Here is a 27,080-nt window from a genome sequence, read left to right on the forward strand (position 1 = left end):
GTTTTAAAGTGCTTTCAATTCTATTACTTCATTTACTGAGATCTGTCAGAAAGTCCATTTCCAGAATTAGAAAGTAGCACGTAGGTGATTTAGAAAAGTATGGCATAAGAGGGTCAACAGTGGGAAAACTTTCAGAAATTGACTAAAGTAATGCCAAATATGCCAAAAATCAGAAGTATTTGAGATTCTTGATGCAGAAGAAGAAAGGCTGAGTTAAAAGTAAGCTATGTAGTCTTCCTCTTCTGTGTTTCAGAAAAACGGGGATGGGAGGAAGCTCACCAATTTACCATGTCTCAAAAAGGGCAGGTTCCAGGTCTCTAGAAAGGCTTTGATGCAAGCTTCTCTATGTTCTCCCTTATAATCAACCTTTCCCCCTTCAACTACAGAGGAGAGACTTTATGGAGTTCAGAAGATGGTAAAGATGGAAAGCTGTAAGATCTGATGGTACCTAGTATGACATAGATATAAATAGATATAGATACCTACAGAATACACCCAATGGCCTAACACGGCATGGCATGACCAGGCATCTCCTTCCCTGTCCCCTCAGACCATCACCCCATCCTCTCTGACCTCAACTCCTAGTACTCACACTCATCCTGACCAGACCACTCTGCTTCAGCCACAGTGGCCTTTCTGCTATTCCTCAAATTACACCAAGCACACTTGAGCTTTGGGGCTCTACCTTAAGGCTTTTGCATGGGCTGATTCCTCTGCTTAGAATGCTCTTCTCCCAATTGCCACATAGCTTACACTCTCACCTCCTTCAAATCTTTACACAAATGTGAACTACTCTAAGAGGCCTCACCTAAAAGCTTTCTACCCCTTTTTTAAAAATGCAACCTGACCTCACTACCCAGCATTCCTGGTCTCCCTTACTATACTTATTACCTTCTAAATAATAAGCACTTTACCTATTCATCATTTTTGTTTACTGTTTGTCTCCCTCCTCCTCCACTGGAATGTTAACTCACAGAGATCTTTGTTTTATTGACTGAAATAAACAAAGCACCTGGACTAGCATCTGATACATGACAGATGATCAATAAATATCTGTTGAATGAACAGATGAGTGAATGAATAAATGAATGAATAAATCTATAGCACAGGACATAAATATCTCTTCAACTACTTGGTAATGGCTAAAAAAAGAACAGGGCCTTCTAATCACAGATGGAGATGAAATGCAAATGTTCGTTTACTCTAAAGTCTCATGATCAAACACTATCAGGATAAACTAATAATAGCAGATCCTCCTCTTTATATGAGAGAGGAGTTGTCTGCAGGGTAGGACTGGCAGCCACCACAAAAAAAGGAAAAACAGCAAAGACTGGAGAGATCTATACAAAAAAAACGAACTTTAAAAACTTTACAACATATCCATGAGCTATTTCCATTTACCTTTACTTTAGCAGGAACAAACAGAAGTTTTAGTAAGATATTTTTATCAATGCCTATAGCACCATCTAGAATAATCTATGAAGAAATAGATTTGCACCTATTTTAATACAGATTTCCTTATAGAGCACCATGGCTCTGAAATGTGAAAGAAAACAATTTCTCCACATTCTGGCAAGATTTGTAACCAAATTTATCCAATAGCCAGACTGAAAACCACCAAGATTTTGAGCATGTTTATTGGCCCACAAGAGTGACATATGAACATTTGGGGGGTGGGGGCGAGGGGCAGGGGGGCTAAAAGCCAACAGCTTGGATTTCCAATCCTTAAATCTTAACAGGACTGGGCAGCAAATACCCAGCTACTGTGCAATAACAATTCAGGATCCTAAGCCGGCTTCTCTGTGGGAAGGCACCAGCCTAAAAATAAAATAAGGAAAGTTAAGAGAAGATTCCTCATCCACCTTCTCTTCAGAATCACTAAGGAGCTAGTGATTTATTTCAGTGGTGAGATTTATTTCTCACCAGCAAACACAGTCCTCAGCCTAAGGAAAACCCCAGGAAGGATTTCAGGCCACAAGGGGGTAAATTCAGAAGGATGAGGCCATAAAACAATTAGAGAGGGAGTGGGTTAATCTGTGGCTGGTTATAATCTGTACATCCAGAGCAGCATCGCTATAAACGGCAATCTCCCATCAGTCACTGGCTTTTCAACCCAAGCAATTTTCTTCACTCCCCCTTCCTGCCTCTAAAAAACAGGTTTTATAATGGAGGGGAGGTGGAAGAAAGGCAGAGGGTTAGATTTCTCACATCTAAGGCCCTCCAGCAACCTGAATTTGCTGAAGCTACTCTCCCAGGAGGGGGCATATTGTGACCAAGATTCCTGCAGTACCTCCTGCCATCTGCAAAATTAAATTAAATGGTCCTTTGCTTTTGAAATCCTGCCATCGGTGTACCAAAGGGAACATCTGAGTATACCAGGCAGGAATGATGGCTTTTCCTTTTTACCAACACACACAAATCATTAGGAGATTAAGTCTCTGAATAGCTAATGTGCATTTTCATAAAGAAGAAGTTAAATGCTCAGTCTAACACCCACATGGAAGGGGTTGAACAGAACTGGGATTGCACTTGCTGCTGATTTTGGAAGATGATTAAAAGAAGGGCAGACAGAAAGCTAGTGGCTTTTTCTCCTCACTTTCATGGGGTGGGGAGTGTCAGGAATGAACACAGGAAATCAAGCGCCAAGAGCCAAAGGGGAGGAGAAAAGGGCTGTTGCAGGCCTAGGTGGCACTGAGAAGGCCCCCGGAAGGGAAGAGAAGCTGTTCTCCATGGGGGCTAAACCCAAGGATGCTGGAAGGCCTGTGGTCACCACACTACAGATGACTGCTGTAAAGCAAATTGAGATTTAAAGCAAAGCAAGGTATTCCTGTCACTTTTTGTCCTTTCTGCTCAACCACAATTTCCAGTTTCTGACCCTAAAATGCAGACAATGGCTTTAGCCATCTCCCCCACCATTCCCTGACTGAACAATTTAATTTGACAAAGTTATTTCCACACCCACCTAGTCTCACTTCCAATATGTCTAAATTTGGAACAATGGAAGCAAGTGGGTGAAAATGAACAAAGAAAATTCAGGAAATGACAATCTGATTCAGAGTACCGATACATAATTTGAAAAGTAACTCAGACTGGGAACAAAATTTATTTGAATATAAAATTATACAGAAATCATATTTAATTCAAACCACTTCAATCCAACAGACCTTTATTGAGCACCTACTATTATGCCCTGTGGGAAAGGACAAAAAATGATTGCTCAGAGCCCCATCCAATCTAAAACACAATAGGCTCCTATTCATGCACCAAGAAAGGACTTGTGAGAAAAGTTAGTAGAGGCTCTTGATTAGGGATATATAATAAAGAACATATGCCCACCTAGAGGTCGCTCTTAACAGCTTCTTTGGACCCATTTGCCACCTCCCAATCCTATAATGGACTAAGAGGAAAATTACAGGGACGAAGCAGAGGTGGAGAGAGAAACCAGAAGTTCACCAGCAAAACTCAGGAATACATGCTTCTTGATGAGATGTTCAGCAGGAAGGGTGAAAGAATCTTTATGTCACATTCTTCTTTGAGAAATTACACAAGAGAGGTCATACACCAAGATTTTTTTAAACCACCGTAGTTATTAATAAGCCTGTTTCCCTTTTCCCCTACCTTGATCTGAAAGATACAGAATTTTCAAAGAGAAAATTAGGAATAAAAGTACTTCTTTTTTTTTTTTTCCTTTTTGTCTTTTTTCGTGTCCGGCAACGGATCGCAACCCTCAGTGTCGCGCCCATACCGGACCGGGACCAGCAACAGGATCGCAACCCTCGGTGTTGCGCCTGCACCTCGCTCAGCCAGTGAGCGGGAATCGGTCTGTATGTGGGATCCGAACCCTCGGCGGGAGGCGCCACCGCGCTCCCAAGCGGCGCACTGTAGCAGTGTGCCACCGGGCCGGCCCCTAAAAGTACTTCTTGATCTGGAGTCTAGAAAAGATACCAGGGTATCAGAATCGACTGAGTGAAGGAAAGAAAAATAATCAAAGAAGTTGGGAATAAGGGAACACCGCAGAGCTCCTTGCCCCATAATGTCTACCTGCCAAGTCTGCCATCCAGTTGTCTTTGTAGAAACACATATGTGATATCATAAAAATGGCATCAACTGGAAAAGCTCTTAAATTCTCATCTCTTAACAAGTGACTATCCACAGAAGGGTTTTTACCAAAATGAAAAGTTCCTGAAAAAGCCTTAACTCTGAAGGTCATCGAAATTAGGACAATCTCCTCTGAGCTTTCACATTGCTGTCCTCAAAAGGGGCTTCCAGGGTCACTCTGAAACTAAAATGATATCAGACCTCTCTGCAACTTACTCCTACTGTCAATATGAGCCAGGAACTAGCCCAGAGCAAAAGTCCAAATTCTTCAGGGAGAAGGATTCTCACTCTGCAGCCCAATTCTACTCTGAAAAATTCAACAATACAGTCCACTCTAAAAACTCAAGGACAGAGGGTCTCCAGGACACGCTGTCTCCAGGATGACAGAGCTTGAATTCTGGGAGAAAATAAAAATCCCTAGATATCCTCTTCCCCTGTCCAAGAGCAAAAACTGACCAGGCTTAGGGAGGAAAGATTCCTGTTATGTACAGTCTAGTACATAACACTCCTTCTGTTCGTTCCTCCCAGAAACGACTCTCCTCAGGAGATGATCAGAGTCAAACGTCCTGCAGCAATGAGGGGCTTTCTCCTATTCTGTAAGGCTTCAAAGCAAAGCCAAGGAGCTGTCTGCTATATTTCAGTGCTGTTGTAACACGATGAGTTCTGGGGACCTCCAACTATCTGTGTGCCAACTCCCAGCTAGGCTAAGATATAAAAAATAGAATGAAGGAGTTCGTGGCTGCAAAGATGGAGAGAAAAATGATGGTTTAAAAGAAAAGGGTATTGTCTTTCTTCATAATTATTTTCCTCATTTTGCTTTTCTGTAGTTTCCAAATTGTTTATGATAAACATGTTGCTTTTCTAATTAGAAAGAGCAATAAATATTATTTAAAATGTTTTTGAAAATCAGCCTGAATGCTTTGAGGCAATGCTCTGGGGGTGCCCTACCCCTGGGGAGGAGGGCAGAGGATGAGAAGGAGAAAAAGAAAGAACAAAAGAAAATCCAGTTTTTTAAAAAAGGAGAAATAGAAAATCTGGGGGGTTGGAAAAGGGTAGGCATTTCCTACGCATTAGTGTGCCTACTCAGACTACAGGAAAAAAATTTATTTATAGCAGAGGGCACCTGGGTTGTATACTGCACAAGAAAGTACTCAGAACAGAGAATCACTATTTCTGGATATGTTCTGAGAAGAAAGATGTCTACTTAGATGTTTTTTACCCCTGGCATGTTAGGGCTATAAGGCTACTGTTACCATTTTCTTATATATCCTTCCAGAAATATCTTATGTGCATATCAGCATCTGTGTATGCCTGTTCCCTTTTTAAAACATGGCTTTATATCATGTTTTTTTCATTTAACAATGAATCTTGGAGATTTTTCATATTAGTACATATCCCTGGATGGCTATGCTTTCATTTATTCAACCAGTGCCTTTTTGATGGTCCCTGCCATCGTTTCCAAAGTTTTGCCACCATAAACGGGCAATAGAATGCTAAAGGCTTAGGGTTTTTCTAGTGTCTCAGGGCTTGGCTGCTATTTCAGGAAGGTCAGAAACAGTTCTTGGACACCACCAAACAGACAGGACAGGAGCACCGCTCCCGCTTGAATAAGGAGCTCTCAGCTCACCACCCATTTCTGCTCTTTGTATGGCCTCCTGGAAGACTAGGGGCTCATAGTTCTTCACTGTGTGTCTCATGAGAGAAACTTCTAATGTTAATTCTAGTATTACATGGGTCTGGGCTTCAAGGAAGCACACACCACAGTGAGGGGAGAGACAGATGCCAATTTCCAACAGAAAGATCTGTTCCTTCTGGCTCAGGAAAATAGAACAGTGCACTAGAATTTTTTTGTTAGAAAAAAGCTAAAAAGCATACCACAGAAAAAAGGACCAGTATTATTAGGATAGAACCAATCCTGCATGCTTTCTAAGGGAAAGGAACCAAAGTCCTGTTTCCTGAATTCTTGCCCATTGTGACCAAAGCCTGAGCACCACACTTTCACCCATAAAGGTGCAACTCCACCTAGTTAGAGCTCCCTGACTAGTCACTGGTCTACTATTACTAGTCACACATCTACTATTACTGACTGAAAACCGTGAGTTATGGAAAGGAAGTTCATTTAAGTTTTTCTCTAGGTAAGTGTATACAGCTGCCCATGTCGAGACTTGCTAGGCCACTGGAACCTGAGAACTGAGAAACCCTGAAAAGAAGTTAGATTCTTCTAAACTCTAACAGAACTACCACCCACTCCACATCCTGGCATGTTCAGAAATCTACAGGGGCACTTTTTGTTTGCCACAATGACTGGGGAAGTGCTAGTGGCATTTAGTGCAAAGGGACAGGAATATAATGTCCTATAATGTGTGAGACAGTTCCACACATCACACGGTCATCCAAAATATCAACAGCATCTCTGCTAAGAAGCACTATGGACAGTAGAAGTGATTTGGTTCAGTTTGGTTTTGCCTCATGTTTTCCTAAATGGGTATAACATTCACTCGCCTGGGGGAAACACCTTGGAACAATACAAAACAGTAAATAATGATAAGTAAGTTTCCCTCCCATGCCCACCTCCCCGGCCCCCAGCCCCAAAGTTCTATGCCTCTGAGAAAACTACTGTTACCATTTTCTTACATACCCTTCCAGAAATATCTTATGTGCATATCAGCATCTGTGTATGCCTCTTCCCTTTTTAAAACATGGCTTTATATCATGTTTTTTTCATTTAACAATGTATCTTGGAGATTTTTCATATTAGTACATATCAATCTGCCCCTTCTTTCTACTGGCTGCATAGCATTCCACTGGATGGCTATGCTTTCATTTATTCAACCAGTGCTTTTTTGGTGGTCCCTGCCATCATTTCCAAAGTTGTGCCACCATAAAGGATGCTATAATGAATGCAGAGTGAGTATATCTTTAGAATAAAGTCCTGGAAGGGAACCAATAAGTCAAAAAGCATATATATATATATATATCTTAGTATTTTTTCTGATACTACCCAACCAACAATGTATAAGACTTCCTGCTGCCTTGTACCCTGAGAACACAATGTATTAGGCAAATGTTTTTATCTAATGTGTAAAAAAATGATTACACATTATAGTTGTAATTTAATTGTATTTCTCTATTGTGAGTGAGATCAGTGAGATCAGGCATCATTAATTTCCAATGTTTGTACATTCATATGTTGCAATAAGTCTTTGTGATTATTTATTTCTTTGAAACAACAGTTCATGCTCCTTGCTCATTTTTTCTTTTGGATTACTGATCATTTTTGACTTTTTGTTGACTCTGTGAACGCTATCTACAAAAGAAATTAGCCCTTTCTCATGGGCTATAAATATTTTTTCCAGTTCATCTTTTAGCTTCATGGTATTTTTTTAATCATACACAACTCTTAAAATTTATCAATCTTATATAGCTTCTGAATTTTCAGCTTTGATTTGATTCCATGCTTTTAAAAAACATTCTCCCATATTTTCTTTTAATATTTTTATGGTTTAATTTTGTATGTGTATATTTTAATCAATATGAAATTTATTTTCATATAAGGAGGAAGATAGGGAGGGACCCGATTTAACTTTTTCTACAATGGCTACCCACTTGTCTCAAAATTGGCAATTGAAAAATCCATTCTTCTCTCACATCCCACAGATTTGAAATGCCACAGTTTATGACAAATTCCTTTGTATATTTAGATCTACTTCTGAATTTTCTATCCTGTTTTTATAGACTCTATTTTTAATTTAGAGATGGCAAAAACAAATCTAGGGAGCAATTTGATGTATCATAAAGAAAAGGAAATGGCCACCAAGAGCCTAAAGGCAGTATTCATACAAACTAGAATTAAAAATCACTCTCTACTATGACTGACTCTGAGTCTAATATTCCACAGGACTTTAACCCCCAACTTTGTCTTTTGCTTGTTAACAGTTTACATTTCAAGTGTAAGCCTTTTACTAAAATGTAGTGTAATACGGAAAGGGACAACTCTGAAGGATTCAGCTTAAAGAATGTCTACAAAGTGAAGAAAACCATGCAACTGTCACCCCTTTGAGTCCCCTCAGTCATTACCCTCCCCCCAAGGTGACCATGATCCTGATTACCATCACCATAGGTTGCCTCTGCCTGTTTTTAAACTTAATATAAATTAAACCATATACTATGTACTCTTGTTCCGTGCCTCTTTCACTCAATATTACTATCATGAGATTCATTCATATTGTATGTGTAGTTCTAATTCATATATTCTTGTTGTATACCATAGTATTCCACGTGTGAATATACTACAATTAATATTTGTCCATTCTTCTTCTGATGGTCATTTGTTAACTGTTTGAGTCTTACAAATAACTCTGCTAAGAGTATGTCTTTCAGTCATCTTTCTAATGTTAGCCTTTCTGAATACTTTCATTTTCAGTATATCTCCCATATACAGCAAAGAGTTGTGTTTTTGCTTGAGAGCCAATCTGAAAATATTTTCCTTTTATCAGGTGAGTTTCACCTCATTTATAATTTTATATTACTGATATATTTGGTCTCAAACCTGTCATATTATTTTACATTATTTTTACTGTTTCTATTATGTTATATCACCCTGTGATCTTTTTTATTTTTTATTTTTTCCTATTTAGGAAAGTTTGTATTTTTGTTCTAGTGGTTATCTTTATACTAATACTTCTTATAATGTCCTTAGCCCCCTTTTTACCTTACTTACTCTCCTACTGTTTGGTTTGTCAGCTTTTGATTAACACTTTGACTCCCACTTATTCATTAATTTTGTGACAATATTATTCTATTCTCTCCTTTCTACCTCCCTTCTTCCCTCCTCCTCCCATTTTTATTTGCTTTATTTCTATTTTTCACAGCATATATAACACACATATATTATTCTTCCACTCAACCCAAAGCCTAAGGTATTTACTAAGGCTCACCCTCTTTGGCAGGTCCTAAATTCAATTTTTTTTTTTTTCCTTTTTGTCTTTTTTTCGTGACCGGCAACGGATCGCAACCCTCAGTGTCACGCCCGTACCGGGCTGGGACCAGCAACTGGATCGCAACCCTCGGTGTTGCACCCGCACCTCGCTCAGCCAGTGAGCGGCCGGTCTGTATGCGGGATCTGAACCCTCGGCGGGAGCGCCACCGCACTTCCCAAGCGGCGCACTGTAGCAGTGCGCCACCAGGCCGGCCCCCTAAATTCAATTTTTTACCCCTAGCACCATAAATGTTTGGAAGTTCTGCTAGGTTTCTTGCCTCTCAGCTGCCTCTTCCAAAATCAGAAGATGCCCATAGGGGAAGTTTATCCTAATGCCATTCTCTGGGTTTCCTTGTTCTTTATCTGGTCTCATAATGTCCGACTGCCTTGTTAGCTCTCCAATGACTTCAAACAGATTTTTAAAATTTTGTTCTACTTTTGGGTTGTTCCATATGGGATTACCTTGGCCATGATATCCAGAAGAACTCCAATGAAGAAGCCTGGAGGTAGGACATGTATAGCTGGTAAAGCAGCTTGATGATGTCACTAGGGATACAGGGCTCCATCTATTATTCTTTAGTGAGTTAATACAGCACTTCATGTCACAAGATGACAGCTAAACTTCCAGGTATCTCATCATTATTTAAGCAATAAAAAGCAGGTAAGATGAAAGAAATGGGCCATGCAAGCCAGGGCTATTTCCTTTATCACATATTTTTTAATAAATAAAAATTTCTTCTTTGGGTTCTTTTTGCCCTATTCATAATAATTTGCCTTATCTCTTATTAGAGGGTACTCTGAACAATTCACTTAACTTCTTTAGGCCTTAGTTTCAGTTAAAAGAGTGACCTGCACTAGATGATCTCTAAGCTCCTTCCAGCTTGAACATTCTTAGATTCGGAGCTTGAACATTCTTAGATTCTATTAACTCACTTATCTTATTATTTTTAGGAGAAAAGTAGAAGGAGATAGGAGAATTTACCTATTCAAGAGGCAAGAATGGAAGAAGATGCAGAATGTCCAGAGCTTTATCTCCTGGATAGCAGAGGTCTCAATTTAAGTTAAACCAATATACTAAAACCTAGATTTAAAAGTTAAATTGGAGAGAAAGAAACATGTTCACTTTATGAAAAATAATTCTAATCTTCTGGCAGGTCTTGTTATTATGTTTTCCTAATGCCTTTAAATTATAATTAGATTTACAGTAATTCAATTTGCACACAACTTTTAAGAACATCCATAGGCTCTTTTGTTCATGCCTAAGAACTATCATTTTCCTAAAACACACCAACACTGCTTGGGTTTCCTATCACCAAGAATATCAGACATTCCTTCTCTTTTGGTATGTCTCTGACCACCCTTCTATGATTTTAGGAGCAATTTTCTAAGTGCTTCGTGAGCCCCAATCTTCGAGCATTTAAAGGAAACACCTTCAAACTTCCAACTTGAATTTTTATATATTTACTTCTTTAGAGGTGGAATGTTGAGAGATTCCATACATTTGGTTAAAAGAAATATGAATAGATTCCTTATTTTTCTCCACCCTTCCTCACATTCCTCATGACCAATCATCTTCTCAAAAAGGGGGGGGTGGTGGTATAATTTGCCTACATTATGCCAAATATCTTGGCTTTTATTTTCACCATGGAAAAAGCATTAAAGACAGCTGAATTATTCATGAGCCCCTAGGTAACATGATCGTTGTTTTTGGCTTTCAGCTTCGATATTTTCAGACTTGTAGCTCATTTTAGGGTTTCTGAATAGGGCTAAGAAGGGACTTTGCTATACACATCATTAAACTGTTGGCATGTGTCCTGGCATAGAAATTTACACTACGTAAATACACCCATATATTTGCAAGGATGTGTGTGTCTTCAATGCTGGGTAGTCCTTACTTTAATCCATTTTTTCTGCTTCCCTCAGAGTATGTGCAACATGAGATGTCTAAAACATTCAAGACAAAAAAAGTCTGGGCTCCAGTTTAGAGATTTTCTATCTTCCTCAAGGGATGATCATAATACTGGTTTAACTAATGAGGGACAAACATCACCATCCACGACCCTTTGGATTCCCTTTCATTTCAGTTGCAAAAGCGTTTTTTCTGAATTTGGACATAGAATTACACAGTACATTCTCTCCCAGTGCCCAAAATTTTTGAATGAGTTGGTTCATCCTTATAACTATCTTTTAGACATGCCTCATTTCCTGGCCTTCCCCCATTCTCATTGCTCTGGTTTGCCCCAGAGAAAAGGAAAAAAAGAAAAGCAGATAAAGCTCTCCTTCCACCACCAAAGCACCATTTTCTCACTTATCAAGGCAGAATAGATGCTTCCCTGTCTTATACCAAGAGATCTCTTACAACCACACAAAGTAAATCATTCCCGGCTGGTATAGGAACCAATGCCCCTCAACAACCAGACCTGAGCTCCAAACCTATGCTTCTTCCAGAAGAATTATAAGCAGTCTCAAAGCTTTCACTGGGGATATTTAAGGAATATTTAAGGAAATATTTCATTACTCTATTTCCTTCTAAAATCATATTAGACAAACTATAAGGATTATACATCTACTTCCATTCCACTTCTCCCCAATATAGGAGCCAGATTAACACAATTAGACCAGTATCCACTAACCAACTGGATCTCAGGACAGGCTGACTGCTGAAGATGGGCCCTTCCGGAGGGGCTTAACACCACACATAAACAAAGCTCAAATTTCACCTTCCACTAAACCCAGTGGGAGAGTAATGAGTTTTCAAAGATACAAAACAAACAAATATCATTCTTGACTGTTATTTATTTTGGAGAATACTAGCTAGTTAATTTTGCCACAGTGCTACCAAGAAACACAACATGTTTCTCTCTTGCTTTCAGTGCTATCTCCTTTCTGAGGCATAAGAAACTTCTCTGGAAGTACCCAGAGTCTTAAGACGTATAGGGAAATATTAAAGAACATTAACCATGGTCTTGGGGGATTTCCATTTCCTTCCCCATGACCGCTTTGCTCTTTGGGGATTTTTCTATCACTTGACCTTGTTTATTTTCTATCACAGCACTTATCTCAGTTTGTAATCATCTTTATTTGTTTACTTCTTTACTGTCTGTCTCCCTCTTAGAATATAAGCTCTACAAGGGAAAAGACTTTGTCCTATTCACTGTTATAGCCCCAACCTAACAGTACCCAGCACAAGTTAAGTACTCAATAAATATGTTTTAAGTGACTACTGAAACAGTCAGGATGGGCTGGGTTCTGCTGCAATAACAAACAACCCCCCAAATCTCAGAGGCTTCACACAACAAAAGATAATTTCTTCTTTATGCTATGTGTCCAACAAGGGTCAGGAGGGGGGAATCTGTTTATCACTGTAGTTCAGGAGCCCCGACAGAGGTTCCACTTGGTCACAAACTTTCACAATCACTGAGGCAGGAAAAGAGAGCACTGAACTGTCACATACTGGCAATTGTTTCTGCCTAGAAGTGCCACATATGATCACATTTTGCTAACCGAAACAGTCACATGGCCACCCCTAACTTCAAAGAGAAGGACAGAAGTATATGTGAGTGAGCACTGGAAGCCTGTGGAAAATTAAATAGCAAATCTAGAATCATGCTGTTGTAAGGATTTCATTTGGTCCACTCTGCTTCTGGGCAAGGCTGCAATTAGAAGAAGGTAACAAACAACAGCAGATGTACTAAAGAATCAGACAAACTAACAATGGACATTATGGATCTTGTACCAAAAAGCTTTTCAAAATCAGTAATAAAGTGGCACTACCAGAAACACCTTTACAAAAAGAAAATATGTCTTAATTGCCTAATCAAGAGGAAATGCTTATATTCATTATGTCATTTACCTTAGGAACAAAATAAATGATTAAGGTGTGTTCTGTATTCATGCTTCTTGTAACTAAAACCTTCTTGGGAATTGAACCAACTGTAGGAAAATATATAACAGTTTGATGTCACATTTTCAGGTGACAAAATAAAACAAAACAAAAAACAGCTCATCTAAATCTCATTCATACATTTATTTTCACGTAATGCATGTGAACAAAAGCAATAAACTAGTAGTAGCATTGAGGTCCAATAAGACATGGCCACCCGTTAATGTACAGAAAGCCTGTACATCATGTTTGGAACTTTCTCTAGAGCACATCTCTCAGTATTTCTTGCAGATATAGAACAAGTGAGATTTCGTTCCTGCTAGATGAGCCTTTCTTTATCTCTACCAGTCGGTCTCTTTCAGTGAGATAACCCCCAGTCATAACTCTCTCTCCAAATGAATTCCCAAGTTGCCATGGTAACTAACACCTTCCTCCAATACTGTCAATAAGCTTCCCAACCCTAAAGGCAGCCCTTTTGATTTACTGCCAGAAGTACCAATCTCCTCATGCAAGAAGAGAAAGTGACTTCCTTTTCTCCAAACCTATAAATGAGACCCTTAGAAGATTTTCTGCTAATTATAGTAGCAGCTACCACCTAGTCAGAGCCAACTTTACATCTATTATCTTAGTTGTTTCAAGAAAAGAAAAAACACTTGATGGTAGATATCATTCTCCTTATTTTACAGATTAAAGTAATCATAAATCAGGGATTATATAACTTGACCAAGATGCAGAAGCAGTATTTGAGCACAGAATCCTCTGACCAGACTGTTTCTGAGGCAGTCTCCATGGACACAAGGCCTTTTCCAGCTCAGAGGAGTAACCTCACCTGTCTTGTGGTTTCAGCCTATCCCTGCTCATTTTTCTAGAAGGGCTTTCTACATTTCAAGACAACTTAGTTTACTTTTCTATAAACACAATGCTACTCTAAACCCAAAGGCATTTTAAGGTGTGTTAATTCTGATTAAACATTAAGAAAAGACTTCATTCTCCTGCTCTTCATCTCCAAGGGCTTTGTGTATAAGAACAAGATAATGAATGTTAAATGTTTTGCACTAAGAATGAAGGTATAAGATCAACACCCAGCAGATGTTAAGGCATCCACAATGTGACTGGCTGCCAAGGAATGTGTCCATAAGGTGCAACTGCAGCCAAGACTCCTAGATCTGCTTCTCTGGGCTCCTTCAAAGGCTACTCCACACCCCAATCCACACACCCCACATCCTCACTATTCTCCCCTAAACACAAATTGAGGGACACACAAAGCAAGCACTGTACCTAACTCCTTAACTGATCCATCCCCTCCACCATCCTCAACACATAGGGAGACATTATGTTAGACTTATAAGAGTGAAACACTTACCATCCCACAGTTATTTTTCCAGTCTGCCTTTTTTTAACCACTCACCTGGCAGATGCTGTTATTCCCCTGGCCAACAGCTGTTTGTGGGGAGGTCTGGCTCCCTATTTTCACACCAAGGATACTAATTCTTTATTAGAAAGGGGAGTATTCTAAATAAGACAATTAGCAAGTCACCTAGAATTTCCACCCACTCCACAGAGGCACACAAACAAGAGAATTAACACAATTTGTTGTCTATAATAAACAGGATGCTCTACCCACCACAGAGCCCAGAGGTTGGAACGGGATGACTAATTCCAAGTAGTAATGGCTACAATGGCCCTGTTCCCTATTTGATAACTATAAGCTCAAATTCAAAAGGCGCTTCTCCCCCACCCCCATCTTTCCTTGCACATCAATCCATTAAGAATCTGAAGTGTAATTTATCTTATTCACTATTATCCTGTTAAATTGCTCTACAGCTGCCATGGCAGTAATTGCAGTGATCAGTGATTCAGACTTCTTGAGCAAAGGGCTTTAAGTAGGTTTCATTATTAAAATTTCCAAAGGTTTTATTATTAAAATAAACCTGAGCTACAGCAGTATGCCTCCATGGGGTGGTTGCACTAATGAGTCTTAAGTTATGAAGAGATATTGGTCTCATCATCAATGTTTCACTCGTGAATACCAGTAATTGGGAATTTATCAACCATTAAACCAACCCTCATTCTAAGAACGAAGAATAATAATCTCATTCTAAGTAGCATATGCAGTGCTGTGCAACCCTTTTAAAAGCTGCCTTTGTTCATTGAGGTATTGCCTGTAACAGCAATACTGGAAACAACACAAGTGTCCATTTGTAAGGGACTGATTTAGTAAACTAGGAGGCAGCCATCCTCACAATGAAATATTATGCAGCTCTGACAAAAGAGAAAGCTTTCTCTGTGCCAACATGGAAGGATCCTCAGGATGTACTGTTAAGGACAAAAAGCAAGTTACAGGACAGGTTATATAATGTGCTACCTTTTGTGTAAAAGAGTAGGGGGGATACATATTTGCTCATATTTACATAAAGAAACACTGGACAGATATAAAAAAAAAACTATTAAGAGTGGCATATAATAAGGGGCAGGGGGTGTGCAGAGATTGAAGTAAAACTCTTCAACATATGCCTTTCAAAATAATTTTTTCATGTTTTTAATTTACTTTTACTACTACCTTCATTCATAGAAGGTGTTTAATAAATAATTGTGTAATGAAGGTGAAACTGATATGTCTTTCTTAACTTGTGGAGCTTCATTCCTCTTACTAGTCAACTCAAGCAATTTTGCCTCCCTGTCTCTCATCAGAGTATTTCTAAGGAGTTCCACCTCCTGTGGAAAGTCTGAGAATCCTAGGATGCTCACCAGCATAAGGAGTTATTCTTGATTACTGTCCCCAAATAGAAAGTCTTGAAGAACATCACTAGTCTGTCCATGAAGTTCGTACTGTGTTCCTGCTGTTGTCCATCGTGGTGGTGGGAGTGGGAAGTGGCAGTCGGAGTGGGAAGTGGCAGTCGGAGTGGGAAGTGGGACTCTATTTCCTCCTCCACTTTGGGACCAGATGACCAGGTTTCACACTTCTTACCTATGCCTGCCAGAAGTCACTAACCTCAGGACAAGAATTATTTAGGTCAGAGGTGTAGCAAGACTCCCCTCCTCTCTAGATCCAAATTGTATAGGAAATAAGTGCCCTACGCGATCGTTCCCTGCCTTCCTCATCACATACTCTTCTTGGGAAAGCCTGCGTTAGCTGATGACTCTGAAATTCCTGATATCACCAGTCCAGACCTTTGCCACTGAGATCCAGACCTGTCTTCCCAACTACCTTTTAGACACACCACCTAGATGTCCTGGGTGTCCCATAACCAAAGATGAATTCCTTCTCCCTGGCAATATATGCTCTTTGTATCTCCACTTTCCCTGTCTCAGTTAATGGCACTGCCATGCACCAAGACACCTGAACCAGAAACCTGAAGGACATCCTATACTCCTCCTTTGCCTTACCCCTATTTCTATTCACCTGGTCAACCATAAACTGTACTGATTTTTTACCACCTAAATATCTCTCAAAGCCTCACTTCCTCTTCATTTTTACTAACACTGTCATATTCAGTATCCCATCATTCATTCAACAATATTTAATGAGTGTAGATCATAACTAGGTGCTTTTAAATACAATAAAAGCAGTGTGATCCTTGCTTTCTGGGAGCTCAACATCCAGTTATTACTTACCTGAACTATTCAAATATATTCTTGTCTCCTACCACTCATTCTCTACACGGCAACCAGAGTATCTCCTCCAAACCTACATTAGATCATTTAATTCAGAGGTCATCAAACTTTTTCTATAATGGCAGATAGTAAATATTTTAGGCATCTGGGCCATTTGTTCTCTGTGGAAACTACTCAATTCTGCTCTGATAATGTAAAAACAGCTATAAACAATACATAAACCAAAGGGTGTGACTGTGTTCCAATAGGGTTTATTTACAAAAATAGGCAGCAGGCCAGATGGGTCAAATGGGTCATAGTTTGCTAACCTCTGATTTAATTAATCAATTGCAGTGCTTCTTACTCCATTGGAATTAATCCAAATTCCTTTCCAGGGCCTAGAAGGCCCTCCAACCTCATCTGAGTGCCACTCATTCCTCTATGCTCCGCCATGCTCCAGACACCCCGACCATCTTCATGGAGCTCCAACACTGTGCCAAGTTTGTTCCAATATTAGGGTCCCTGTACTTGCTGTTCTCCCATCAGGACCGCTCTTGCCACGATCTTTCTGAGCTGCTTCAGCTCAAATGCTACCCACTCAGAGAGGCCCTGGCTGCCCACCCCAATAGATCAGTACCTAATCCAATGCCCAAACATTCTAACTCTCATGTTTTACTCCAGTAATTTTCTTCAAATTACTTATCACCATCTGAAAAATATCATTTGTCACATGTATATTGTCTGTCTCCCCAACTACCACACCACCACTAGAATGTAAGCTCCTTGAGGGCAGAGACTGTCCCCACTGGCTTTAGGATACAATGCAAATAATGTGGTAACACTACTATAGCTCTAATCATACCATCTCATGCTCTCACAGTAGACTGTGAGCTCCAGGTAGCAAGGACCATGTCTTATTTATCTTTTTATCTTTTAATCTCAGGTGCCCAGCATAGTACCAAGAATACTGTTAGTGCTCCACAAATGAACAATAAAATCAATTAATCAACATGGGTACAACTAGCACAATACTAAATTCTAATGTGGTAACTTAATAAACACTGAATCTAAAGGCAATAAAGCAAGATTTTGCATAAGACTCTCCTTTCTTTGGAGGCAAACTGGGTGGGGGTCATGCTGATAACTCTGAATGTGACTTTGGATTTTGTCACCCAGATTTTACCTGGCAGGCAGCCATTCACCACTTTCTGGAGGAATGGTGAGAGGAGTCAGGGAAAGAAATAATGCAAATCTATCCATCTGTTTTCTGTGAGCTAAGAGTTAGGAAAGGAGACATAACACTCAGGCTAAAATGCAACTTAGAGATGCATGGATTCCAAGTGTCTACATTCTTGCTGTCATCTGTTAGCAAAGAAACCCCAATGCTGACTGTTTTGCTATATAAAATAACCCAAGAGGTTCAGGGAATTTCTTCAGAACTGCCCCACCAATAGAATGGAAATTGTTGTTTCTAGAAGAATTTCCATTAGCCCTTTGAAATCCTTCAACATTCGTTACGAATAAGGAGTTTTCACCTAATTCAGTCTGATGGGTATGAGAATAGAGTCTTTCAAGGGAATACAGACTCCCAAACTGTTCAGTTGAAAAGTAAGGAGGGAATTTATTACTCAAAATCAAAGGGAAATAAAATGAGGCCAACCCAGAATGTCATTATTCTCTTTCTTGGGTGGGGGATTGAGTTCCAGAGTCATTCTGTTACCTTTACATGACCTCTTTACTTAGCATCTAAAAGCTTTGGGTATTGGGTGCAGCTAGCTAGATTTTCTTCTAATGTAACTGAATCTGCTTCAGCAAAGCTTATGCCAAGCCATCTCCAGACTCCAGAAATGATAGGCTATAAATTACTGGGGCTTCTATTTGTTGTAAAGAAGTGCAACTTAGCACAGTCCTGAATGACCACTCTACATGCTACGCCGAGTTGCTGAATTTGACTGAAGGACTGGAGCAAGCACAAAACAGAGCTAGTTCTGGTATTTATTTCCTTTGAGCCTAACTCCTCACTACTCACCCATGGGTCAATTCACAGAACTCAAGTCAGGAATGGAGGGGACAAGGCTCCTGAGTTTTTCCCTAATGTCTCTGTCTTTTTCACATTTGTTATCTCCATGTGAAGAAGCTAAACAGCCTAAACTAAAATAACTAAATGATTAAAGCCTATAAAGGGAATCTCCAGAGGTCCACGAAACTGCATTCAAGATAGTTTCACCGTCAACCTTGAGGTTGACTATTTGATTTACCAGTGATCTGCCAGATTTGGGATCATTCAAAATTCCTGTCAAGAATCTGCCTATCAGCATGGGAAACAAGAACCAACCATTCAAATGAACCCTGCAGCCAAGCCTCTTTAAAAGGCCATCTCATCATATTCTTCCATTTAACAAAACCGCAGCCCATTATCTATCCTTAAATCCCTTTGCCAATGGTACAGGGCCAGAACATCTTACTCCCTAGAGGGAAATCAACAAGATGACCTACTAAACACCACTCTGAAGACTCTGAGACCCATGGATTACAAGAAGAAAGAAAAGATTGAGAATGAGCCAGCCAGGTGTATGCTATGCAAAAAGCAAACTACAACCCCCTGCCCCCACTGCCCAGCCCTAGATGGGTGGATGACAACCTGATGAGACAGGTCTATAGGTTCTCAAACTGAAACGGAACTCCTAAGCTGGGTTTTTCAGAAGCCAGAAAGCAGCAGTAAATCTTTAAAGACCAGATAAGATCTCGATGAGGGGAAGGAGAGCTCAAATAAAAGGAACACTTGGTAGAACACAGGGCCCAAAGGGGCAGAAGTGAAACTGAGCCCACATAGATCCCTGTTTACTAGAGTTTTAGCATAGGCTGGGGTAACTATTCTAGCCAGACAAATTGGCCCCAGTGAGGGCTTTGCAGTCCAAGGCACAGCACACATACAAGGGTACTTCAAATAGTTCATGGAAAAATAAAATTAAGAGATAATACAAATCTTTCCATGAACTTTTTCAAGTACCCTCACACTGCTCATTGGGCTAGCAAAATTCAGGATGATTGAATCAAAAGTGTCAGAAGGAGGAAGACCACATTAGAGAGTTTGCACAAGATTCTCAGAGATGAATCTTTACAAGAGTGAGGCAGAGCTACACAGTGGTTTCAGAGGATCTGTTGATTCCCAGCAAGAGCCTCACACTGGCTAGAGCAGGGGAGCAGGCTATCATCCCAGGAGAGGAGGTTTATAAAAGTAATTCAGCCTTAGGGCCCAGACTGTATTCTCTACCAAAAGAAATCAAGGCACCCTGGAGAAATGACTGATTACATGCCTGGTGCAGGATATAGAGCCCGCCAGCAAGAGCCTCACACTGGCTAGAGCAGGGGAGCAGGCTATCATCCCAGGAGAGGAGGTTAATAAAAGTAATTCAGCCTTAGGGCCCAGACTGTATTCTCTACCAAAAGGAATCAAGGCACCCTGGAGAAATGACTGATTACATGCCTGGTGCAGGATATAGAGCCCGTAACATCTTTTTGGGCTAAAAAGCAAAGAAGCTACCATAGTCCAACAAGATCATGTCAAAAGGACATGGGAGTCAACTTGAAGGGACACCTACTGACCTAACATGAGACAATGTGAGCATCCAAAACAATTTAAATAATGACTGCAAACAATTAATAAGTAATGAAACACATCAAATGCATAATAATCTATTTGTTCATTATGATATTTGGAAAAAACAAAAACAAAAAATGATTGGTCACTAGTGGAGGTTACTAGGTCACTAACTAATTATTCTGAAAAGTGACTTAAAAAGGGAGGCAAGGTGGGGAATTAGGTATCTACCCCATCTTTCTTGTATAAAAGTAAATGTTTAGGAAGGCGGGGGTGGGGCGTATAAAACAAATTTGGCAAAATGGGAATAACTGCTTAATCTGGGTGTTGGGTCCATGGAGGTTCATTATATTTCTTTGGTGCATATTTAAACACCTTCCTCCCACCGTCTTCCCCCCAAAAAAAGCAAGACAGAACCTGAGCCAAGCAGCTTAGGGTCTAGGCAAGGCCTCTGCCAGCAAGAGAGACTAGGATGTGAGGGGCAATTTTAGCCCTAATGGGCTGAGCCAACTGGGGGAGAGAGGGAAGCACTTAAGTTGCAGAAGCACCAGGCTGCCCAGCACTTGATGTGGAATCCCAGATGCAAGGTCTGGTTGGTAGCAGGTTTACTGGGTGATGGATCTGTGTCTACCTGTAGAACTTACTTCACAGTCATAATTGGCTCAGGAACTGCAAGTTGGTGTGATTTTGAAAATGGAGTCCTTAATGTAAATTCAAACAAGAGAAGCCGGGGAAATCAAAGGCATAAGAAAGGCCAACCAGGGCTAGCAGAGAAGTATGCACAGGATAAGGGTAAAAGTCACAGCAAATCCTGTGGTCTAGACTACTTTACCAAAAGCACCCAAAAAAGACCTCATCACCCCCCCCCCCCAACTCACCTCTATCCACATCTAAAGAGCCACATGCAGCACTACCAAAAGCAACAGAATAAGGACCATGCTCTCCAAAGCACCCAAAAAAGACCCCACCCCCCCCCCCCCCAACTCACCTCTATCCACATCTAAAGAGCCACATGCAGCACTACCAAAAGCAACAGAATAAGGACCATGCTCTCTTCAACAGACCAGCTGTGGGTATCCAGACAGACACCCAGCCTCAACAGCTCAATACAGCCCTGCCCTGACCACCACTCAAGTAACCAGCTGGGAAAGTATTCAGAAAACCCTCATCCTGACACATCAGTGCCAAACAACTTAAACAGCAAAAAGCAACTCTGCTAAACAGCAATGCCGCTGCCAGGAAAAGTTTTGTATGGACAATGAATAAAGGAAAAGCAGATCCCTTGGGGTCCGCAAAGACCCAGTCTCTTAGCTTCACCCTTTCAAATGCAGAATCCTTACACCTCTGGGGCTGTGGAGCTACACAAGGCAGCTTGTCTCCTTCTATCTCCTCAAAGATAAATGAGCAGGCAAGCTGGCCAGAAAACCACTCAGGGCATTACTCTTTAAAGAATCTTTATGGGTCAAAGAGGAATGGGTCTACAGGCTGTGTGTATTCCCTACAGATCCTGGGGATGATGTCAGAATCCCTTTCCAAATGTGTTTAACACTTGTGGTTACTTGTATTCCCACCACTAAGCATCAGTGCTTTGTTAATTTGAACTGATTCCAGCTCAGGCTGACCCCAGCTCCCTGGATTTGGTTACATTAGCTAAGAATGTCATCCATACTGTACCCTTTCAGAGAGTCCTAAAAACAGCTCTTCACCTACTCTTCCAAGACAAGTAATAACTCCTGCCAAAGAAAGAAGGTGGAGGGAACATGGAGAGAGAGAATACGATTAGCATACTACTAAGATAGCAAAAAGCAGAAAGAGAGGAGAAACTAGGAAAATAATATGTGGGCTCACATTTATTCTCAAAGCTGGGTTAATGTCCACTTGCTCGTGTCTAAATGAAGCTCCAATTAAAAGCTGCTACTGGATGAGAGAGAGAGAGAGAGAGAGAGGAAGAAGCAGGCCCAGTATAACTTCTAGCACAGGCTGAAAAGCTGCCTCTGCCTCTAAGGATCAGGGCATTCTGTATCTGATGGCAGAACCTAAGTCAGAATCTCCAGCACAATCCTCAATGACTGAACACATCAGAGTGAGTTCCCCTGACCTTGAGATTGCTTCTCTAGCTCTTTAATAAGAAAGTACACAAGAACCAAAGGGCAGAGCCCCTCTCACCACCTCAGTTGTTTGGACTTAGTAACTCTAGTCCACCTTGTCCAGATCAAGGGCCCTCATGAGTGACTGTGACCCAGATCTGAGACTCACCCAGGCCTCAGAGGGCTAAAAGGTAATCCTAGACAAAGACATAAAAGGGAGAATTCAGCTGGTGCTCAGAAACTCCTCTAGCCCAGCCTAAAAAGAAATCACCTATAAACAGAGTAACTCCTAGTTCTTAATTCTAGGTCTTATAATTTTGCTGGATGTCTTGGGGCACAGCTCTAAACTTTTCTGGCCTCTATTATTTTGCCCACCTAAGAAAACCAAGGTAAAATAAATTTTGTAACCAAACCAAAATGAAGCTCTCTAGGTGTACTCAGGACACCTGAACTTCCTTTGACCCAAAAATGGCTATCTGGAAGTCAATATCCCCAGAATACATTTCAGATCTAAACTGGAAATATATTAGCATAAACTAAGAAAGTTCAGAGCTTTTGCTTGAGTAGAACTAGATGCAGCAAAGACATGGGCTTTTTGCATAATTGGTATTGTAATAGAGGCCACAGGGAGTGGAATTAAATATGACACCTTCTTCATTTATGATCAAAGTGCCTTCTAAACTCAAATTGGGCTCCTTATATCACACACCAGATGGCAAGAAATTAAATAAATTTAAGTCTTTTTTATGCCATCCCAATTACATCTATATCAGTTCATAAACATGTTCCACCAAATGCTGGAGTTTTTTCTTTCTTTAAAAATCCTCTCTCGGTTGTACACAATCATAAGGATGGCAGCCGGAAACCCAGATGGCATGGAGGAACCTGGCATGGACACGGAGTCCGAGATGGTGGCAACCGAGACACCTGCACGGAAGCCTAAGCTGGTGGTGGGGGTGGTGGCCAAGGACTCCTGCACCACGTGAGGTAGCCATCAGCTGCCCCGGCGCAGCCCACTGGGGACCCTGCAGACCTTGGTCAGCAACGGCGAGGACACGGGCGGCGGCGTAGGCAGGGAGCTGGTGGACCTAAAGGCCATCTGGAATAAGACCAAGCACGACATGAAGTTCCCCCTGCACAGCACAGGTTTTGAGCTGAAACAGAAGACTCACTCGATTACAGGTCTCCCACCTGCCATGCAGAAAGTCATGTATAAGAGACTCATACTAAAGGATAAGAAATTGAAAGAAATAAAAGTGACGAGTGGGGCCAAGATCATGGTGGTTGGCTCCCCTAAAAATGATGTTTTAGCAGTAAACATACCCAAAGATGCTGTGCAGCGGAATACAAGGGCCAAAGAGAAGAAGAAGGAGCCTCTCTGTAGGCAGAAACAACACAGGACAGTGTTGGATAAAGGAAAACCCGAAGATGTGATCCCCCTGTCAAGGGTGCCCAGGAGCACCTGCCAACTGTACCCTTATCCAGCATGTACAATAAGTCTGGAGGAAAAGTGTGACTCATCTTTAAGCTAGAACAAGACCAGCTGTGGATAGGCACTAAAGAGTAGACTGAGAAATTGCCCATGGGCTCCATTAAAAATGTGGTCAGGGAACCTACGGAAGGACACAAAAACTACCACATGATGGCGTTTCAGTTGGGCCTCACAGAAGCTTCTTACTACTGGGTGTAATGGGTTCCAACTCAATATGTGGATGCAATCAAAGACACTATGCTGGAGAGATGGCAGTATTTTTAAAAGCACTTTCACCTCTGGCCCAGGAGACTGACCCAAAATGAAGGACATTGTGGGGACAGGCCTGCAGCATCCCTGGATTTCAGAGTTCTGGAACTCTGTTCAAAAAAAAAATCTATATTCAGTCTAAGGTGATGTGGTGACTGAAGCCAGAGGTGATGTGCCTTTACCATTAGCTTAATTTTAACTTAAAATCACTGGTTGCTTTTCTTACAGTCAGTTTCATACCATTTTTAAAGTCATTATGGTGGAAATCAATAAATCTGACTTAAAAAAAAAAAAAAGAATCCTCTATCACTTCATCCTCCTTAACAAAAGATCTCATGCACTTAAAAAGAGGATGGAGGCAGGCCAGCTTCAGGACACATGCCACATGGGGAGAAATGACTGTCCCAAAGAGAGGGGTCTACACCCCTCTGACAACTCCACAATAGCCAGGCTACATACAAATGCCTGAAATAAGGAAGTCCATCAAGAAAATGAACAGCTGGCAAGATGAAGGCTTCTGGCCCAGAGGGCTTGCAGCTGGTCTGGACATTCATCAAAAAATCTGAATTTAAATGGAAGACACATTTGACTGTGACATGTAATAAAACAACTAGAGCGGCAAAGGGTCTTGATTTTGGTTTCCTTTCCACCCTACACATCTCCTGCCAGTGAAAGAGTGAGCGTGCTTATGGTGCTCCTGGCACATCTGGGGTAGTTCCCATTCACACTGGTCAACCTTTGGGATTTTCCACACATTACAGGGTCATCACCCAGATAAAAACGCCTACTTGGAGCCTAGAAAGAAATTGTCAAATCTGAAAGCCCATGAGCTCTCTCAGCCAGGGGACCATATGTAGTAGACACTACGGAATCAGATCTCAGAAGCCTAATTTCAGATTGACCCCTAACCCACTTTATGACTCTGGGTAATTCACCTACTTTCTCTAGACTCTGATATTCTCACAACATCAATAATGAGAAAAGCAGCCCAAATGATCTCCCAAGAATATGTAGTAGACACTACGGAATCAGATCTCAGAAGCCTAATTTCAGATTGACCCCTAACCCGCTTTATGACTCTGGGTAATTCACCTACTTTCTCTAGACTCTGATATTCTCACAACATCAATAATGAGAAAAGCAGCCCAAATGATCTCCCAAGACCCTTCCAGTCTTGACATCCTCTGACTTTATGACTAAAGAGTAATAGTAATGAGGCTAACACTGTGCCTTAAACTCAACAGGTGTCTGATAGGTTTTGCTAAGAAAAACTCTATTTCACACAGACTGAGCCATTCTAACCATGTCCTCCTGACACCAGCGATCATACAGATGTGTACCACTGGTCCAAGAGGCCCCTTCTACAGAGAAAATTGAGTAACTCAGTATTGGCTGATTTATTCACTCAACAAACAAATATTTACTAAGCACCTTCCAATCATTAAGGATAGAGCAGAACAAAACAGACATAATCCCCTCCCTCACAGAGCTTACATTCTAGGGGAGGGGGAGGCAGACATTAATCAAATAGGAAATACGAGGTGGGGGCACACTTTATAGAGAGTGGTCAGGATGGCCTTATTGATAAGAAGACTTTTGAGGAGAAATCCAAGGGAGTGAGCCAGCAGATACTAACGGGAAGAATGTTCCACACAGAGGGAACAGCAAGGCCCTGAGACAGGAACAGGCTGAGAACACCTGGCATATTAAAGGAAACACCATGAGCCCAATGTTGATGAAGAGGAGTGAGAGTGAGAGAGTAATAGGACACATGATCAGATAGGTAGGAGTCGCCAGATCATGCAGGAAATGGAGTAGCATGATTTGAATTCCATTTTCAAAGGATTGCTCTACTTGCTATGTTGAGAGTAGACTGAAGGGGGCAAGAATGGAAGTAAGGAGACCAGTTAGGCTACTGAGATAATCCAGGTGAGAGACGATGGCAGCTGGGCCCAGGGTAGTAGCAGTGAGGAGCCATGAGGGATAGCCAGAGTCTGGGAAATATTCTGCAGTGGAGTCAACAGGACACTGAGGGACAGCATCTTGAAAAATCATGGGACTACTGCAGAATCTAATGACGCTAAACAACACAAATTCCAACATCTATTATGAAATCTTGGGATTAGGGTTTTGTTCATCGCTGTCACCCAGTGTCCAGCACAGTACCTAGCACAATACCTGGGTATACAGAAAATGTGGAATGAATGAATGTGGAACTGAATATATTACAAAGCCAGAAGATCCACAGCTTGATAGGCCATCAGGAGAAAAAAAAGCATTTGATACCAGCCATATTTTACTAACAGTGAATCTCCCTCGCCTGGGTAAATCAATCTCTTTTTACAAAAAGTTCCCCTTTACTAAGTGGTAGATTAACGGGTACAAAGTTACAAGTAGATAGAAAGAATAAGTTCTGTTGTTCTAGGTTGACTATAGCTAATAATGTTATGTTGTATATTTCAAAATAGCTAGAAAAGAGCATCTTGACCATAATCACCACAAAGAAAAGATAAATGTTTAGGGGATGGATATGCTATCTACCCTATGTGAATCATTGTACAATATATGCATGTATTGAAACAACACACTATACTCCACAAATAAGTACAATTGCTTTTTTTAAAAAAAAAAAAAAAACATTAAAAAATCAACAAAAAAAAGTTTCCCTTTGTAACTCATGTCATGGTAGTAACCAGTAAAGCTAACAGAAAACTTCGCATAATACAGCTGAGAATCTAAACAACTCAGCCATTTCCCTAACAGGCAATATGTAGTCACCAAACCTTATACTACGCATCAGCACCTTCCATCTAAAATATAGGGGAAAAAACAAAAATAAATTTTTTTAAAAAAGAAAATATAGGGAGAAGCATTTCGTGAGTAAGCTCATGTTTTAATAAACAGTCATAAGGGTCTAAAAAAGTACATTTATGAGTAATATTATTAAAACAAGCAAGGAATCACCCTAACCAGATCTATATTATTCTTACAGGAGAGGCCAATGGGGCTGTTCTTCCTCTGTAATGTTGAAGACAGGAATTTCTAGATTTTTTTCCCAATAGCGCTGCTGTGAGAAATGTGACAATTCCCAACTACAG

At 40.7% G+C, this 27,080-nt stretch overlaps 1 protein-coding gene and 1 pseudogene across 2 annotated transcripts in view; one reads left to right on the forward strand and one right to left on the reverse strand.

Moving 5' to 3' along the window:
- Positions 1-27,080, reverse strand: part of SRGAP2 (SLIT-ROBO Rho GTPase activating protein 2) — a 255,587-nt gene that overhangs the window by 187,508 nt on the left and 40,999 nt on the right. The gene's annotated exons all lie outside the window — the stretch shown is intronic.
- LOC103590776 lies at positions 23,024-23,997 on the forward strand (annotated as a pseudogene).

Source organism: Galeopterus variegatus, unplaced genomic scaffold, assembly GCF_000696425.1.
Source record: "Galeopterus variegatus unplaced genomic scaffold, G_variegatus-3.0.2 Scaffold872, whole genome shotgun sequence".
Classification (NCBI taxonomy): Eukaryota; Metazoa; Chordata; class Mammalia; order Dermoptera; family Cynocephalidae; genus Galeopterus; species Galeopterus variegatus.